Raw genomic sequence first — 18977 nt, forward strand, 5'->3', positions numbered from 1 at the left:
TGCACATCATTATAATTCAGAATGCATCAATTATGTGTATATATATGTATACATATATATATATATATATATATGAATTCAAACATCAAAATGAAAAAGAATAGATGATTTTTATATCTGAAGGTATATCCTAAGCAACAAATATAGAGCATTAACCAAAACTGGGATATTTTTCAGCCATTCCTGATTATAGCAACATATTTTCAAGTCAATGACCTGTTTTTTGAGGAGCATCTTTGAATATGCTGTGTATTATATGTGGATAAACTGCGGATAAAATCCTGTCTCTCAGCATACATCCATAAAGAAAACCTGATAGAACATTGCTGGTCAGTAAGAGGCTAGGCTTGGCTTTTTACGTCAGATTTCTAAAGATCTTTCCTCTTGTGCAGATCTGATGAGGTTGACATCTTTCTGTTCATTTCTTCAGTCTGAATTCTATAGAAACAGCATTCCATTTTTATATAACCATATTTAGACAAAACCAGTTACTGGCTACTGTCATTATGGAGGATTCAAAGTCCCACATCCTAAACTTTTCTGTTTGTGTTTTAATATTCTTGAATTCTAGCTTAAGTTCAGGTTCAGTATCTTAATTCTGTAATTCCATGGTTTCTGGGACTTATTTAAAGAATAAATAAAAATGTAGGCCAAAAACACATGTATAAAATTGCTACAAATATTTTTTGACTCCCATAAAACATTATGATTTATTAGATGAATACTGATTCAAATTTTATTTTCTAAGATTTGCACTTTACTAGGACCAAACTAGATGCTTTATAGTTAATGTTTATTCATATAAATCAACATGTAGTCCCCTTCCTCACTTAGCAATGCCAAAATAAATGATAAAATTGGTTTCTGCCTACTTAATCATTTCTGGAAACAATTATTTATTTGAATTTATGTTTTCTCAGTCATTCATGCACAATTAATCATTTTCAGAACTGCTCAATCCCAAAGAGGTTTGACAAATGTTGCACTTAGAAACAGCTTTGTTTCCAAACTGCATTTTCTGCACCTCTCTTTTATTATATTACTAACAATATTTGCATAAAAATAGTATCTAATTAAACAAGTTGCCAATTTCACTTTAGCAGATTTAAAATCCTCTTGAAATTATTACACATCAACAAAATGTAAAACCACTTGCATTAGCATATATTAGCATTAGCATATATGTGTTGAAGAGCAAACATATCCAACATTCATCCTGGGGGTACCTAGGTAAAATTACTGCTTTATTCTATTATTCCAATAAAAGATAAAATATTGCCTAAAAACTACCTCAGCTAACCTTGAAGTTTCTGCAAGTGCAAAACAGAGCATTTGATTTCATGAAGATTAAAGTGAACTTCTAGTAGATTTAAGCCACTCCATCTCTCTGGGCATCACTATGTAAAATCACTTTCAGATTAAGTATAAGCACTACAAAGAGTCATCACCTGAAAACATACTAAGAATGTAACCAAGGTAATTTTTACAGCTTCCATTTCTTGGGTTTTTGTTGGTTGGTTGTTTGGGTGGTTGGTTTTTTGTTTGTTTTGAGAGATCGCACCTGCTTTCATGCAAGTGGAGGGGGGCAGGTAGGGAGAGGCAGAAGGAGAGAGAAAGAAAATCCCAAGCAGGCTCCGGGCTCAGCACAGAGCCCCAGGCGGGGCTCCATCCCACAACCCTGGGATCATGACCTGAGCGGAAATCAAGAGTCAGATGCTCAACTGATCAACTGACTGAGCCAACCAGGTGCCCCATTACAGCTTCCATTTTTACAGTTTCTTCAGTCTTGTAATTTTTATTTTAGTTTTCTATATAACATTCATTAACACCTTAGAATGGTCTCTGAAAACCACATATTTATTCTTGTTAACATCCTCTCCCTTCATTTCTTTATCCATTTGCTATTTGCCAACTATTCAGGCTAATATAGACTTAAACATATTGGGAACCTATTTTTCTCAGTTGTTTACCAGGTACACTTTTACTTTTGAAAGTATAGGGGCGCCTGGGTGGCTCAGTGGGTTGTCTTACTTCAGCTCAGGTCATGAGCTGGGTTTGAGGGTTTGTGGGTTTGAGCCCCGCGTTGGGCTCTGTGCTGGCAGCTCGGAGCCTGAAGCCTGCTTCCGATTCTGTGTCTCCCTCTCTCTCTGCCCCTCATCACTCATGCTTTGTCTCTCTCTCTCTCTCTCTCTCTCTCTCTCAAAAATAAATAAACATTAAAAAAAAATTTAAGAACTGGCTACAGCCTTAACCACTTTCTAGCTGTGGAAACTTCTCCATTGCTTCAATTTTTTTACCTATAAAAAGTGAAACTATTATTCATTGTAAAGGATTAAAGTGACAGTAAAGAAATATAACCTGTAATGTGTCTTACATGTAACATCCCCTTAGCTGTTATTACTATTCTTAATATTGATTTTCTCACTTTTATATAAACTTAATATAGTAGAGAGACTTGTGAGAATCAGTTCATACTATAGGGAATTTACTTAAAACTAAAAAAAAAAAAGCCACTATCTTATTTATAGCTAGTGGGAGTTGGCAGGGGATGTAAGTTGGAATAATTTCTATGGAAGATAATTATATAGTTTTTCAAAATTAAAAGTTGTCATATCTGTTAACATTTTTTCTTCTGAGTATTTATTCTCCATATATACATGAATGTGTTTGAAAATACTTTGTACCAGATAGTCACTGAAATATTATTTGTGATAGCGAAGAAGGAAAAATAAACCTAACTAGCTACCAATAGGGAATCGGTTAACTAAATAGTGATAAATTAGACAATTAAATACTGCCAGACCATTTTTATTATTTTTAATTTTAAAAAAATGTTTATTTATTTTTAAGGGGGGCGGGCAGAGAGAGAGAGAGAGGGAGACACAGAATCCGAATCAGGCTCCAGCCTCTGAGCTGTCAGCCCAATGCGGGATTCGAAACAACCAGCTGATCATGCCCTGAGCCAGAGTCGGACCCCACCCAGGCCCCCCTGTCTGGCCGTTTTTGAAATGAGGTGACCCATATACATTTCTAAGATATATTTAAGTAAAAAAAATTGAAGTTTAAAAAAAGGTATAATGTGGTCCTATTCATATAAACAAAAGATATGTATGTACAGAATATCTATGGAGGATGTAGAATGAACGAACAACCAGTCACACTATCTTTGGGAAAAGGAGCTGTGTTTGGGGATAAACAGTTAAAGCAGGGTGTATTTTCCATTATATTTCTTTTTACAAGGGTTTTTTAAAATTTGCTTAAATTTTTATTTATTTTTGAGAGAGACAGAGTGTGGGTGGGAGACAGGCAGAGAGAGATGGAGACACAGAATCCAAAGTAGGCTCCAGGCTCTGCACTGTCAGCATAGAGCCCAACGCAGGGCTGGAACCCACGAACCTCGAGATCATGACCTGAGCCGAAGTGAATATTTAACCGACCGACCACCCAGACACCTATCCATTGTATCTTGAGATCAATCTTATTTTTTATTTTTACCACTTAAGTGTGTTATCTACTAACATAAAATAGATGAAAGGAAAGATGATGCACCAGGCATACTTTTGTCATGATCCTGTCACCAAAGTGATAGTTATGGATAAATGATTGCGTGACTTTGACGTGAGCTTTTCTGATACACTTGAGGGTGATTTTTATATATAAAAGAGCAACCTAGAGTAACTATTTTTGTTTCAAACTAAATATTAAAATTTTTAAAATTAAAAATGTATTTCCTTTGTGCCTTAAATTTATTCTACAAATTTTTAATTCTATTTCTAACTTCATTGGATATTAATAATGATTTCTAAGGATGCTTAAGTAATGTTTGCTTCTGTTTCTGAACTTAATCAAACTTTAAACAATGAAATTCTAAACTTATTATATCAGATTTCTTTTCAAAATACTTAAGCTTTCTGGGTAAAAAACATATCCTAAGTATTGGGAATGTAATTACAGCATGATGGCTAGAGTTAATAGTACTTCAGTGCATATTTGAAAGTTGCTACACGAATGGGTCTTTAAAATTCTCATCACAAGGGAAAACTGTGTAACTACGTGTGGTGACAGATGACAATTGGACTTACTGTGGCGATCATTTTCTAACACATATAAACATCAAATCATTATATTGTTATAATGTTCTAAAGCTAATATGTGAATTATACCTCGATACAAAAATAAAACAATCAATAATAGAAGACAAAACACTCTGATAAGTCCAATAGATTAAATATATCGCTAATTAAAAATTTAGTAAGGCTTCAATTTAAAGTCACTAGTCTAAATCAATTACTCAATTACTTATTTTGAAATTGTCTCTTAAAAGACTGTCACTCTAATAACCAAACTGTCTTAAACAATGTCAGCCCAAGAATACTAATGACTAGATGAGGTAAAATCTTGAGTAGGTTGGGTATTTATTTTATATGTGCAGAGATGTTAAGCAATTTGACTCAATTCGTATAACTAGACAACAGCAAAATCGGATCCAAGTTTACCTTATTCTAGTCCTATAACTTTCACACTGTGTTGCCCGTTTTACCAGGTACCAGAGACTGGCAAAAAGGAATTTTATTTACACGTGTGTTTGAAAGTTCAAAGAGTAGAGCTGACTTCAAGTGCAGTTTGATTTGGGTGCTCAAAAGATATCTTCGCCATCCAGTTTCTTCCTCATACTCTTGCGGTTTTGTCTCCTTTGTGTTGGCTACATTTTTTTTGCTGTAGAAACAAGCCTTATATCTACTACCATCTAATAAAATGCTGGTGTTTCATTTTTCTGAAATTCTCCAGGAAAGATCTCATCACCTCCTATTCATTTTTCAATATCCATGTCTCTGAATATAATCACTGGCTAGAAATAAGATATACTAATTCACATAGAGATAAATCAAGGTCAGCTTCTGGGCATGAGAGATTCTATTTTACCAAATCATGTGGATTGAGAGTGGCATATAGGCGTATGTACAATAGAATGTTAGGTTTGCAGAAATGCAGGTAAGGAGAGGAAATGTGATTTGAAAAGGGGATTCTGAAGTAAATTCTACCTCTATGCACCCACTATGTTATTTGAAGACTTTTCAGAATTTCGGAATCACCTATTAAAGCTAAAACATCTGCTTTAAGTTTAATAAGTCAACATCTTTAGTGTGATCTGGGGGAAGGAGAAGAGAGTAGCTTATTTTTCAGCAACATACGTTTTCCAGGGTAAATGACACTGAATTGGCAGATAGCTAGTTTGAAGAATCTTAATTGAGAGAATTGGACAAAGGATGCAGTGAAATTTAGAGTCAGTGACATTTCCCTCAGCAGGTATCAGAGCCCTGGTTAAAACTGCTAGGTATTGGTTGAAGGCTAGGAGACTGTCAATAATATGAGCGAGTTGCTATGCCAGTGTCAGGGGAACTGTCCCACGTAGCTTGTTGTTAAGATGGAGAGTAAGGGCAAGGTTCTTAGCACCAGAATTTTACGAGGCAATGACCCGACTTGGCTGGACACCACCGCAGGAGTCACAGCTAGAGTTGTAACATCATACTTCACTACAAGTGAGAATGTTGAGTTCTAATTTAATTTTCTCCTGACTAATGTCAGTATTAGTTCTGATAAAAGCCAGTTCCAGGCAAATGGCTTCAGATTTGAAGAAAGGAGCTTGGAGAAAAAGGACCTGAACACTTCCATTCAAGATGCCATATATCCTCAGGATTGCTCCCTGGGCCCCTTTACTTAGAACATAGATTTCCTCCTTCCTTCCCCATCCCCCCACCCCAAACACCATCACGTCTTATGCTTTATGTCATGAGGATCTTTTCCATCTTTACTGAGATAAAATTGATAAGAAGCACTGTGTAAGTTGTTTCAAATCATGACATTCTATATTTGACATATTTATGTATTATGAAATGATTGCCACAATGAGGTTAGTTAACACAACTATCACCTCACATAGCTACCTTTGTGTGTGTGTGGTGAGAACATTTCAGATTTTCTCTCTTAGCACATTTCAGGTATACAATACAGTATTGTTAAGGATAGTCACCATGCTGCACATTAGATCCTCAGAACTTACATATTATAGCCATACGTTTGTACCCTTTGATCACCATCTCCTCATTTCCTTCACCTTCCAGCCACTGGCAACCACCAATCTAGTCTCAGTTTCTATAAGTCTGGATTTTTTACGTTCCACAGATAAGTGAGATCACAGAGTATTTTTCTTTCTCTGGCTGACATTTCACTTAGCATAATGCCCTCAAGTTTCATCCATGCTGTTACAAATGGCAGGATTTCCTTCTTTTTTATGTAGCTGAATAATATTTCATTTTTCATATCTATATTTATCTATACATCACATTGTCTTTATCCATTATTCCATTGACACTTAGGTTGTTCCCATGGCTTGGCTATTGTGAATAATGCTGCAGTGCATGTGGGGGTGCAGACATCTCTTCACGATAGTGATTTCATTTGCTTTCAATATATACCCAGAAGTGAGATGACTGGATCACATGGTGGTTCTATTTTTAACTTTTGAGGAAATTCCATATTGTTCTCCATAGTGGCTGTAGCAATTTAAAGTCCTACCAACAGTGCAAAAAGATTCCCTTTTTTCCACATTCTAGCCAACAGTTGTTTTTGTTTTTGTTTTTGTTTTTGTTTTGGACAATAGCCATTTTAACAGCTGTGAGGTAATATGTTATTGTGGTTTTGATTTGCTTTTCCCTATTTCTCTGATAGTGATGTTGAGCACCTTTTCATGAACCTTTTGGCCATCTGTATGTCTTCTTTGGAAAAATGTCTATTCAAGTCCTTTGGCTACCCTGAGGATTTGAATAATCAATTGAACGTATGTTTGTGTTGATGTGTTCTTACGCAAATAATATTTTTAGGGATTAGTGTAGGCAATCACAAATTAACTGAAGAAAATTGATAATGAATAGTTAATTATCAGAGTATTAGAAATGTTAATATGTAACCTAAGTACAAAAATACCCTTGGTCATATACAAATTAGTTTAAAAAGCAATTTAGATTCTTCATTCATTATTGACTATAATATGGCTAATATTGACTATAATACGGCTGTCCTTTTTCTGAAAAATCCTGGTCAAATTACAGAGCCTAGACCATCTATCTATTAGGTACATAAAGTAAAGAAATGATAATAAAAAAAGAAAAGAAAGAAAAAGAAAAAGATCCACAATGATGGGAAGGGGATATATCAGAGGGTCACAGGAGCCAACTGAAAGGGCTCCTAATGGCCAAAGCTGAAACAATTCAAAAAAAAAAACAAAAACACACAGACCTAAGACAAAGCTGCAGCAATATATAGCGGAAAAAGTGTTAGGTTTGTAATTCGGCAGTTCATTTCTGATCTTAATTCTGCCATGTTGTAGAACATAAATTCTTTACCTCTCAAAGACTACCTTCAAGATGGTTTACATTAGAAGAGGCCTCTTTTCCCATTGCTCGGCTTCTCATAAAAGGAGTATTTTCCCCTAAATATCCCTAGCCTCTTGCCCTGCCCTTATTTCTTTCAGCGGTGGAATCAATTTTCTTAAAGCTGGATAATTGGCATTAATTCAAGATTCTTGACTGAAGGAGTATAAGCTAGAAATGGTTCTAAATGGGAGGTATTTGGTGCCTTATCCTTTCTTCTCTACTCTGGATCATAGTGGGGCAGCTGCAGCATTTGCTCTTTTGGCAAAATGGTCTCTGGAGATTCACTATTTTTCTTTCTTCTTTATTGAACCTTTGCTAAAAGAACCACCAGCACACTATATACAAGCTAAAGATTCTGCCTTCCAAGTCCTGGGAAAGTAAGTTCTTCCAATTTTATAAACTCTGGAAGAGGTGGGGTGAGCAAGCAGTGTATAATTTGGTTGTTCTACACCTAGCCCCAGGGCGTAAGTCGTCCCATTTGGGCTTCACATTCTTTCCCATACTTTTCCCATATAGGAGATGCTTTGAGGAGTTAGTGCTCAATCGGTTCACAACTTAAATGAAAAAAAGGGAGGTGTTATTTGCTGAGGCCTCCAAACAAACGTCAGCATTTCATAAAGTCAAAATCATTTATGTTCTGGTTAACTTGAAAATAATAAATTATCATGTAAATATAACTTGTTTTCATAGCAAAATTGAAGCTTTGAAACTAACAGCCATATGTATTGTATATTATATAAAAAAAATTGAATTGTTACAACTTCTGATACTACTCAAAATAATGAAATTCTCAACTTGTTTAAAGTTTGTGGGAAGCGTGCTTAGCTTTATAGAATGGACTCTTACATATTCCTAATTGCCAATTATTTCCCTCTCTCTGCCCAGTGCACGTTCAATATAAAACTATGCTTTTAATTAACTTCCGCTCAGTAAATAGGTATTCAGATGCACATTTTGTGCTTCAAAACTACGATTAAGGCTGTAGGGTTAGTTTTTGCAACGTTATTCTAATTAAAATACTTTTAGCTGTATTTGGCATGCATTAAAATGTCAAGTAATTGACAGCCCATAAGTGAAAAATTGATCCAATTATCAAGCCAACTAGAACTTTTCTCTTTTTTCAACTGCTAAGATTTATTATGGCTATTAGAATTACAGATGTTTATATGTTTGCTTTTAGTAATTGGAATTCATTTAACTTTGCCATGCCCTCGGTGCTGTTTCTGCTCTTCAGTGGGATAGACAATTCTTCAATCTTTGAAATGTGCCTTTAGAAAACACTTCCCAAATCTCTCTTCACATGGAGTAGATAATCATGCTTTCATTGGAGTGTAGGGAATAGATTTTTCTTTTCATGTCTCCAGATGGTCCTTTTAGTAATGAATCACAGAGGAACACAGCTTGTCCTAAGATATGGCTTCTCTACATCTTATTTTCTAAATTAATAATATAAATCTTTAACGAATTAATTAATTTAAGACATGCAAATAGAATAAAACAGAAGAAAATATAACAAATGTTAATTTCTAATTGCAGCTAGTTGATTAGCCTCTCCTGCAATGTAATAAAAATATTTAATCGTCTCGGGGCGCCTGGGTGGCGCAGTCGGTTAAGCATCCGACTTCAGCCAGGTCACGATCTCGCGGTCTGTGAGTTCGAGCCCCGCGTCAGGCTCTGGGCTGATGGCTCGGAGGCTGGAGCCTGTTTCCGATTCTGTGTCTCCCTCTCTCTCTGCCCCTCCCCCGTTCATGCTCTGTCTCTCTCTGTCCCAAAAATAAATAAAAAACGTTGAAAAAAAAAATTTAAAAAAAAAAAATTTAATCGTCTCAATAAAAGTCAACCAAAAAGACCTCTAAAATATCAATTTTGTGTAGACTTGAAAGACATTTTAGAACCATTGTTAATAAATAAAGAAAAAAAGGAGGAGAGTTCATATTCACTCAATTATTTATATTGTTGGATGAGTACTGTGGGGAAAGCAATATATATTGTTTATCGAGAGTCTTCATTAATAAATATTAACCAATTAGAAAAGGAAGTTAATTCAGAGTTTAGGTTGTAGGTATTAAACCTATTTATATCTAGATCTAAAACTATAATGGCAATAAATATTAAACTAATTTATTTGTTATGGATGCCATAGACATATTATTCCATTGATAGTATTTTATATAGTATAGAGGAACATCTACATATATCTGAATCCTAAACAAGTCTCCTCTCACCCTAGATCTCATAACAACATTTGTCTATTAAAGTAAACACAAGTTTCTCAGCTCAGTACTCAATGCCTTTCATCATTAGATCATACAGCTTCCACCTATCCACCCACTTCCCTGGAATCCTGACACAGGCCACCCAACAATATCCAGCACCTCTTGGCCAATCTCACTTCTTTGTTTTCTTTCTCTGCTCTTTGCTCTCCCAGTAGCCTTCACTCTGCCTATTCAACAGTTCCAAGATCAGGCTCAAAACTTATTTTCTTCAACAACATACTTTATGAACCTATCCCAGAAATTAAATTGTTTCTTATTTTGAATATCACAGTAGTCTTATAGCATGTACTTCACTTTAAGAAATTTATAGCCAATTGTCACTATTAGCAGTAGTTATGGTCTATAGAGTCACTGCAAACACTGAATCGTTGTTTCTTGGTAAAACAAAAGTAAAATAAAGAGTGAGGTTTCTCCGAGCCTCTGGTCATAACATTTTCCTTAACTGATCAATGGATAATCTTGTTTTATGTGGGTTTCTGTTTCAAGAAGTATTACTTAATATGTATTGCTGATTCGTTAACATTGAACTCGTGGACAACGGCACTATACCTCATGACTGAATAAAAGTTATCTAACACACCTATGTTCTCATATGGCACATCACAGCCTTCGCAAACTTCAGAACACTAGACACCACTTGAACACTAAGCTTGAGAGCCGTTTTAAACAGCGAAATCACCAAGAAAAAGTACACAAACGTGACAACTGTGGCACTAAATAGAGCATGAAAAGGGCACTTTTTACATTATGAAAGGAAACAAGATGTCAGAGCAAAGCTTTATTTGACCTCAGCTGTGAATGTGTGCGTTGGGCAGCTCAGTTTTATTTTTCTACAGTGTGCATGTGTATGTCCAAGAATGGAATGGATCTCGAAGCTCATCAGTGTTGATTGTGGGGTTACAAATAAATTTTAATGACTAGGTAAACTCATAATAATGAAATTCACAAATTATGAGGGTAAACTGCTTATTTCTCAGTTGCTTCTACTATTTTATCTTATTTTCAGAAATATATCCTTCCCCCAATACTGATGAAATCCACTGTAGTACCTTTAATAATACTTGCTGAATGGGAGAATAAATTAAATCTTACTTTGACACAAAATTGTATCACAAGCGTGAATATTACTATTCAAATTAATTTGAATATGTAATCTCTGGCCTTATCTCGAAACATGGATTTAAAGGTCTCTGAGTATAATTTATTTAGAACTTAAAATGTAAATATAAAGGACTAAGCCTAGTTATATCAAGTGATAACTTTAGAGGTAAATATAATGACAGAGAAATATTATGTCAGTCTTGATAATATAATTCTGAAATAGCTCTCATGACAGAGACTACAGGCAACTATACCAATAAAGAGGCTACTGAATGATCTAGATTTGAAATGATAGGTGGGGAAGTTGGAATAGGGCAGCTGCAATATAAAAATAGGGGTGATTTAAGAGAAAAAAATTTTAAGGCTTATTTATTTTTGAGAAAGAGAGAGACAGAGTGTGAGCAGCAGAGGGGCAGGGGGAGAGGGAGACACAGAATCCGAAGCAGGCTCCAGGCTCTGAGCTGTCAGCACAGGGCCGAACACGGAGCTCAAACTCAGGGACACGAGATCATGACCTGAGCTGAAGTCGGGCAGACGCTTAACGGATTGAGCCACTCAGGCGCCTCTTAAGAGAAATATTTTTAAAGAATTAATTTGACGCCTTCTCATATGACAATTGTTTCTAGTGGTCAATCAAAAATCAAAATAATTTCTATTCTAGTCTATGTATAGCATGTGATAGAATTTAAAGGAAGTAGAATAAAATATTGTCCTGCAAATACAGAAAAAGAAAATGAACCAAGACACCAAAAAAGAGTAACAACAAAGCTGACATTAGTTACTAGTGAAAAGTCAGGATAATATTTAATATGTGTGATTCCCATTCTAAAAACTCAGAAAATTTAGGTTTCCCTCAAGGAAAATGAATCACATTCAAAATGGTTTTTTAAGCATCTTGCTGAATTCTTTAAATTTCTACTTATAACTATGTCCTTGGGGAGTATAAATGGAACTAGCAGATGTTAGTAAAAATGACTATGACTTAACAAGCTTCTCAAACAAACAACAACAAAAAACACAAAGTTTCTGAGTCCATAATAATTGCTTATTTGTGTGAAAAAGATTCTTAATCACACATGCCTCATCTTCTCATCTATTTCTCAACTAAAATGATCCTTCACAGACTGCTCAACATTCAAGATGCTGCCAAATTGAAAACGGAAGTGCTTTTGCTTTAATTTTCCCATGATTTGTGGTTTTTTTTTTTTCCCTGACAAAATCCAGTGGATAATTGTAATGAACCTGGATTTTTTTTTTTTAAAGTTCCATCATGCTACATTCAAATTTGGCAAAAAATACTACCTTGTTTTCTGTTTAATTTAATGCACGTGTTCAGATTGTTCACCAAGAGGATTCATTGCTTCATTTAGGTGATTAATATGTAACACAATCAAATGACCTCAGTGGAATATTCCCAATCATCAACATTATGCTGAAATTAGCAATAGCTGGTTTATTTTATGACAGGTATAAAAAGGAAGCTGATCTTGTTTTTCAATTGCTTCTCTTTCCATTGGGAGGAGCCATTGCCCTTCAAGAAGAGAAAGCATGGTTACAGAGAAAGTTGTATCTTTGTTTCTATTTTCATCTGGTATCAGGACTTTGTGGCGTGGGATCAAAATTCATTCTAGGAAACAGGGGTTTCAATAATATCTTTATTATGACTACCTCCCTTCATAACAAAAAATTCTACAAAGCAGTCCCTTTTCAATGGAGGATGAATCTGTGCCTGACTCAATGTGGCTTACAATACTAGAGAATTTAATTCTTTCGGACATAAAAGAGTTACATGGAATTAAATGTTGTTTTGTTTTTAGAATAACAAATAAAGTGTTCATTGTAAAGTCATAGGACAAATTGTGCTCAATTTGTATGTAACTCTTTTTCAATTTTCAGATATTTCTTCACCTCTCTCTATATATTTATGCATTAAATAAGTTCTTCTGAAGATGAACTTTATTATTTTTTTTTTAATTTATTTATTTATTTATTTATTTTTTAATATATGAAATTTACTGTCAAATTGGTTTCCATACAACACCCAGTGCTCATCCCAAAAGGTGCCCTCCTCAATACCCATCACCCACCCTGCCCTCCCTCCCACCCCCCATCAACCCTCAGTTTGTTCTCAGTTTTTAACAGTCTCTTATGCTTTGGCTCTCTCCCACTCTAACCTCTTTTTTTTTTTTTTTCCCTTCCCCTCCCCCATGGGTTTCTGTTACGTTTCTCAGGATCCACATAAGAGTGAAACCATATGGTATCTGTCTTTCTCTGTATGGCTTATTTCACTTAGCATCACACTCTCCAGTTCCATCCACGTTGCTACAAAAGGCCATATTTCATTTTTTCTCATTGCCACGTAGTATTCCATTGTGTATATAAACCACAATTTCTTTATCCATTCATCAGTTGATGGACATTTAGGCTCTTTCCATAATTTGGCTATTGTTGAGAGTGCTGCTATAAACATTGGGGTACAAGTGCCCCTATGCATCAGTACTCCTGTATCCCTTGGATAAATTCCTAGCAGTGCTATTGCTGGGTCATAGGGTAGGTCTATTTTTAATTTTCTGAGGAACCTCCACACTGCTTTCCAGAGCGGCTGCACCAATTTGCATTCCCACCAACAGTGCAAGAGGGTTCCCGTCTCTCCACATCCTCTCCAGCATCTATAGTCTCCTGATTTCTTCATTTTGGCCACTCTGACTGGCGTGAGGTGATATCTGAGTGTGGTTTTGATTTGTATTTCCCTGATGAGGAGCGACGTTGAACATCTTTTCATGTGCCTGTTGGCCATCCGGATGTCTTCTTTAGAGAAGTGTCTATTCATGTTTTCTGCCCATTTCTTCACTGGGTTATTTGTTTTTCGGGTGTGGAGTTTGATGAGCTCTTTATAGATTTTGGATACTAGCCCTTTGTCCGATGTGTCATTTGCAAATATCTTTTCCCATTCCGTTGGTTGCCTTTTAGTTTTGTTGGTTGTTTCCTTTGCTGTGCAGAAGCTTTTTATCTTCATAAGGTCCCAGTAATTCACTTTTGCTTTTAATTCCCTTGCCTTTGGGGATGTGCCGAGTAAGAGATTGCTACGGCTGAGGTCAGAGAGGTCTTTTCCTGCTTTCTCCTCTAAGGTTTTGATGGTTTCCTGTCTCACATTCAGGTCCTTTATCCATTTTGAGTTTATTTTTGTGAATGGTGTGAGAAAGTGGTCTAGTTTCAACCTTCTGCATGTTGCTGTCCAGTTCTCCCAGCACCATTTGTTAAAGAGACTGTCTTTTTTCCATTGGATGTTCTTTCCTGCTTTGTCAAAAATGAGTTGGCCATACGTTTGTGGGTCTAGTTCTGGGGTTTCTATTCGATTCCATTGGTCTATGTGTCTGTTTTTATGCCAATACCATGCTGTCTTGATGATGACAGCTTTGTAGTAGAGGCTAAAGTCTGGGATTGTGATGCCTCCTGCTTTGGTCTTCTTCTTCAAAATTACTTTGGCTAAGCGGGGCCTTTTGTGGTTCCATATGAATTTTAGGATTGCTTGTTCTAGTTTCAAGAAGAATGCTGGTGCAATTTTGATTGGGATTGCATTGAATGTGTAGATAGCTTTGGGTAGTATTGACATTTTGACAATATTTATTCTTCCAATCCATGAGCAGGGAATGTCTTTCCATTTCTTTATATCTTCTTCAATTACCTGCATAAGCTTTCTATAGTTTTCAGCATACAGATCTTTTACATCTTTGGTTAGATTTATTCCTAGGTATTTTATGCTTCTTGGTGCAATTGTGAATGGGATCAGTTTCTTTATTTGTCTTTCTGTTGCTTCATTGTTAGTGTATAAGAATGCAACTGATTTCTGTACATTGATTTTGTATCCGGCAACTTTGCTGAATTCATGTATCAGTTCTAGCAGACTTTTGGTGGAGTCTATCGGATTTTCCATGTATAATATCATGTCATCTGCAAAAAGCGAAAGCTTGACTTCATCTTTGCCAATTTGGATGCCTTTGATTTCCTTTTGTTGTCTGATTGCTGATGCTAGAACTTCCAGCACTATATTAAACAGCAGCGGTGAGAGTGGGCATCCCTGTCGTGTTCCTGATCTCAGGGAAAAAGCTCTCAGTTTTTCCCCATTGAGGATGATGTTAGCTGTGGGCTTTTCATAAATGGCTTTTATGATCTTTAAGTATGTTCCTTCTATCCCGACTTTCTCAAGGGTTTTTATTAAGAAAGGGTGCTGGATTTTGTCAAAGGCCTTTTCTGCATCGATTGACAGGATCATATGGTTCTTCTCTTTTTTTTTGTTAATGTGATGTATCACGTTGATCTATTTGCGAATGTTGAACCAGCCCTGCATCCCAGGAATGAATCCCACTTGATCATGGTGAATAATTCTTTTTATATGCTGTTGAATTCGATTTGCTAGTATCTTATTGAGAATTTTTGCATCCATATTCATCAGGGATATTGGCCTGTAGTTCTCTTTTTTTACTGGGTCTCTGTCTGGTTTAGGAATCAAAGTAATACTGGCTTCATAGAATGAGTCTGGAAGTTTTCCTTCCCTTTCTATTTCTTGGAATAGCTTGAGAAGGATAGGTATTATCTCTGCTTTAAACGTCTGGTAGAACTCCCCTGGGAAGCCATCTGGTCCTGGACTCTTATTTGTTGGGAGATTTTTGATAACCGATTCAATTTCTTCGCTGGTTATGGGTCTGTTCAAGCTTTCTATTTCCTCCTGATTGAGTTTTGGAAGAGTGTGGGTGTTTAGGAATTTGTCCATTTCTTCCAGGTTGTCCAATTTGTTGGCATATAATTTTTCATAGTATTCCCTGATAATTGTTTGTATCTCTGAGGGATTGGTTGTAATAATTCCATTTTCATTCATGATTTTATCTATTTGGGTCATCTCCCTTTTCTTTTTGAGAAGCCTGGCTAGAGGTTTGTCAATTTTGTTTATTTTTTCAAAAAACCAACTCTTGGTTTCGTTGATCTGCTCTACAGTTTTTTTAGATTCTATATTGTTTATTTCTGCTCTGATCTTTATGATTTCTCTTCTTCTGCTGGGTTTAGGCTGCCTTTGCTGTTCTGCTTCTATTTCCTTTAGGTGTGCTGTTAGATTTTGTATTTGGGATTTTTCTTGTTTCTTGAGATAGGCCTGGATTGCGATGTATTTTCCTCTCAGGACTGCCTTCGCTGCGTCCCAAAGAGTTTGGATTGTTGTATTTTCATTTTCGTTTGTTTCCATATATTTTTTAATTTCTTCTCTAATTGCCTGGTTGACCCACTCATTCGCTAGTAGGGTGTTCTTTAACCTCCATGCTTTTGGAGGTTTTCCAGACTTTTTCCTGTGGTTGATTTCAAGCTTCATAGCATTGTGGTCTGAAAGTATGCATGGTATAATTTCAATTCTTGTAAACTTATGAAGGGCTGTTTTGTGACCCAGTATATGATCTATCTTGGAGAATGTTCCATGTGCACTCGAGAAGAAAGTATATTCTGTTGCTTTGGGATGCAGAGTTCTAAATATATCTGTCAAGTCCATCTGATCCAATGTATCATTCAGGGCCCTTGTTTCTTTATTGACTGTGTGTCTAGATGATCTATCCATTTCTGTAAGTGGGGTGTTAAAGTCCCCTGCAATGACCACATTCTTATCAATAAGGTTGCTTATGTTTATGAGTAACTGTTTTATATATCTGGGGGCTCCGGTATTTGGCGCATAGACATTTATAATTGTTAGCTCTTCCTGATGGATAGACCCTGTAATTATTATATAATGCCCTTCTTCATCTCTTGTTACAGCCTTTAATTTAAAGTCTAGTTTGTCTGATATAAGTATGGCTACTCCAGCTTTCTTTTGGCTTCCAGTAGCATGATAAATAGTTCTCCATCCCCTCACTCTCAATCTAAAGGTGTCCTCAGATCTCAAATGAGTCTCTTGTAGACAGCAAATAGATGGGTCTTGTTTTTTTATCCATTCTGATACCCTATGTCTTTTGGTTGGCGCATTTAATCCATTTACATTCAGTGTTATTATAGAAAGATACGGGTTTAGAGTCATTGTGATGTCTGTATGTTTTATGCTTGTAGTGATGTCTCTGGTACTTTGTCTCACAGGATCCCCCTTAGGATCTCTTGTAGGGCTGGTTTCGTGGTGACAAATTCCTTCAGTTTTTGTTTGTTTGGGAAGACCTTTATCTCTCCTTCTATTCTAAATGACAGACTTGCTGGATAAAGGATTCTCGGCTGCATATTTTTTCTGTTTAGCACACTGAAGATATCGTGCCAAGCCTTTCTGGCCTGCCAAGTTTCAAAGGAGAGATCAGTCACAAGTCTTATAGGTCTCCCTTTATATGTGAGGGCATGTTTATCCCTTGCTGCTTTCAGAATTTTCTCTTTATCCTTGTATTTTGCCAGTTTCACTATGATATGTCGTGCAGAAGATCGATTCAAGTTACGTCTGAAGGGAGTTCTCTGTGCCTCTTGGATTTCAATGCCTTTTTCCTTCCCCAGTTCAGGGAAGTTCTCAGCTATAATTTCTTCAAGTACCCCTTCAGCACCTTTCCCTCTCTCTTCCTCCTCTGGGATACCAATTATGCGTATATTATTTCTTTTTAGTGTATCACTTAGTTCTCTAATTTTCCCCTCATACTCCTGGATTTTTTTATCTCTCTTTCTTTCAGCTTCCTCTTTCTCCATAACTTTATCTTCTAGTTCACCTATTCTCTCCTCTGCCTTGAAGATGAACTTTAAAAATGGCCTCTAAATATTAGGTTGGCTGCAACAATTATGCTGAAAAACTTGAAAACTTTGAGGATCAATCCTATATTTACTGAATGTGCAAAATGTAAAAGAACTAAATCTAGTTTGAAGGAGCAAAATATACAATGAGAAATTGAGCATTGTGTCTGATATGCTTACTTAGGAAATGATCTTTGATCTTTTTTCTGAGAAACTATTAAGGAAAACATGATGCAAAGGGGTAGGCAATGGTGCGTAAAGCATCAACACCAAACAGAGTCATTACAGGATAAAAAGTTTAAAATAAATTCAATATGCAAACATTAAAATACTCAGACCCAATTTCTCTTGGGAATTTCAAAGCATAATCCTTTGTCAAAGGAGTAGACTTCCAGTTGTTTAACTGGAGCAGCAGGTATAACAAAATAAAATTCACTGTCAGTGATCTGCCTTGAAATTTTCATCACTACAATTTAAAGCACAGAAACGACAAATAAATAAATTAATTAATTAATTAAATAAAGCAAAGAAACAACAAAAAATCCTTAACTCTAAAATTCATCCAACTTCTTTTTTTTTTAATTCATCTCATTTCTCATTTAATAACTCATAATAGATAACATTTATGCGGGGTCTATCATGTGCTACTTTATTAGGCTCTTTATATTCATTATTCCCTTTAATTCCTTGAAGAAACCAATGAGGTAGGCATTATGATTTTTATTTTATAGTCTTCAGGATTCTAGGTTCAGAGAGCACAAACAATTTGAATAGAGGTACATGAAATTTTCAAATCTAGGTCTCTATCACTTCAAAGTCTGGATTCTAGCCACTTGAAAACATTCCTCCAATTAACAAAATCCAATCTTCCATTCTCAGAGCTCATATTAATTAACCTTTCAGGGGAATTTCACACAGTTGATCGCTCCCCTTGGATACATTTTCTGCACTTGGCTTCCAGACCACGGCAATCTTCGATTTTTATTCCTACCTTACTGATCTCCAGCAAGTCGAGGCTTTTGTTGGCTGTATTCATTACTAGATCCTTAGCACATGCAACAGAATGTATAGAGCACATAAATAGGAAAAAAGATTTTTCTGAAATAAAAGTACTTTTAATTTGTAGAAAATAATGAAAATACATTTAACCCTTAAATATGTAAATATTAAGTAACAAAATATATTCGTGAACCTTGAAAATATATAATCTTTATGCATTTGTCTTCCTTACAGAAAAGTTTACTTAGAAAGGTGATTTTAAATTTTAAACATTGTTTACTGAGTACACATAGAGATGATGCTTACAGAAAGCTATAGAAATAGACTTCTCGATATATATTTTTCTCTAGAAGAAAATATTCCTTTACTCATTAATATCTACTGAAAAACTACTCTTCTAGGTTCTATGGCTACAGCATGGGTTAGCATTGGTAAG

The sequence above is a fragment of the Neofelis nebulosa genome, chromosome 8 (genome assembly GCF_028018385.1).
Source record: "Neofelis nebulosa isolate mNeoNeb1 chromosome 8, mNeoNeb1.pri, whole genome shotgun sequence".
NCBI lineage: Eukaryota > Metazoa > Chordata > Mammalia > Carnivora > Felidae > Neofelis > Neofelis nebulosa.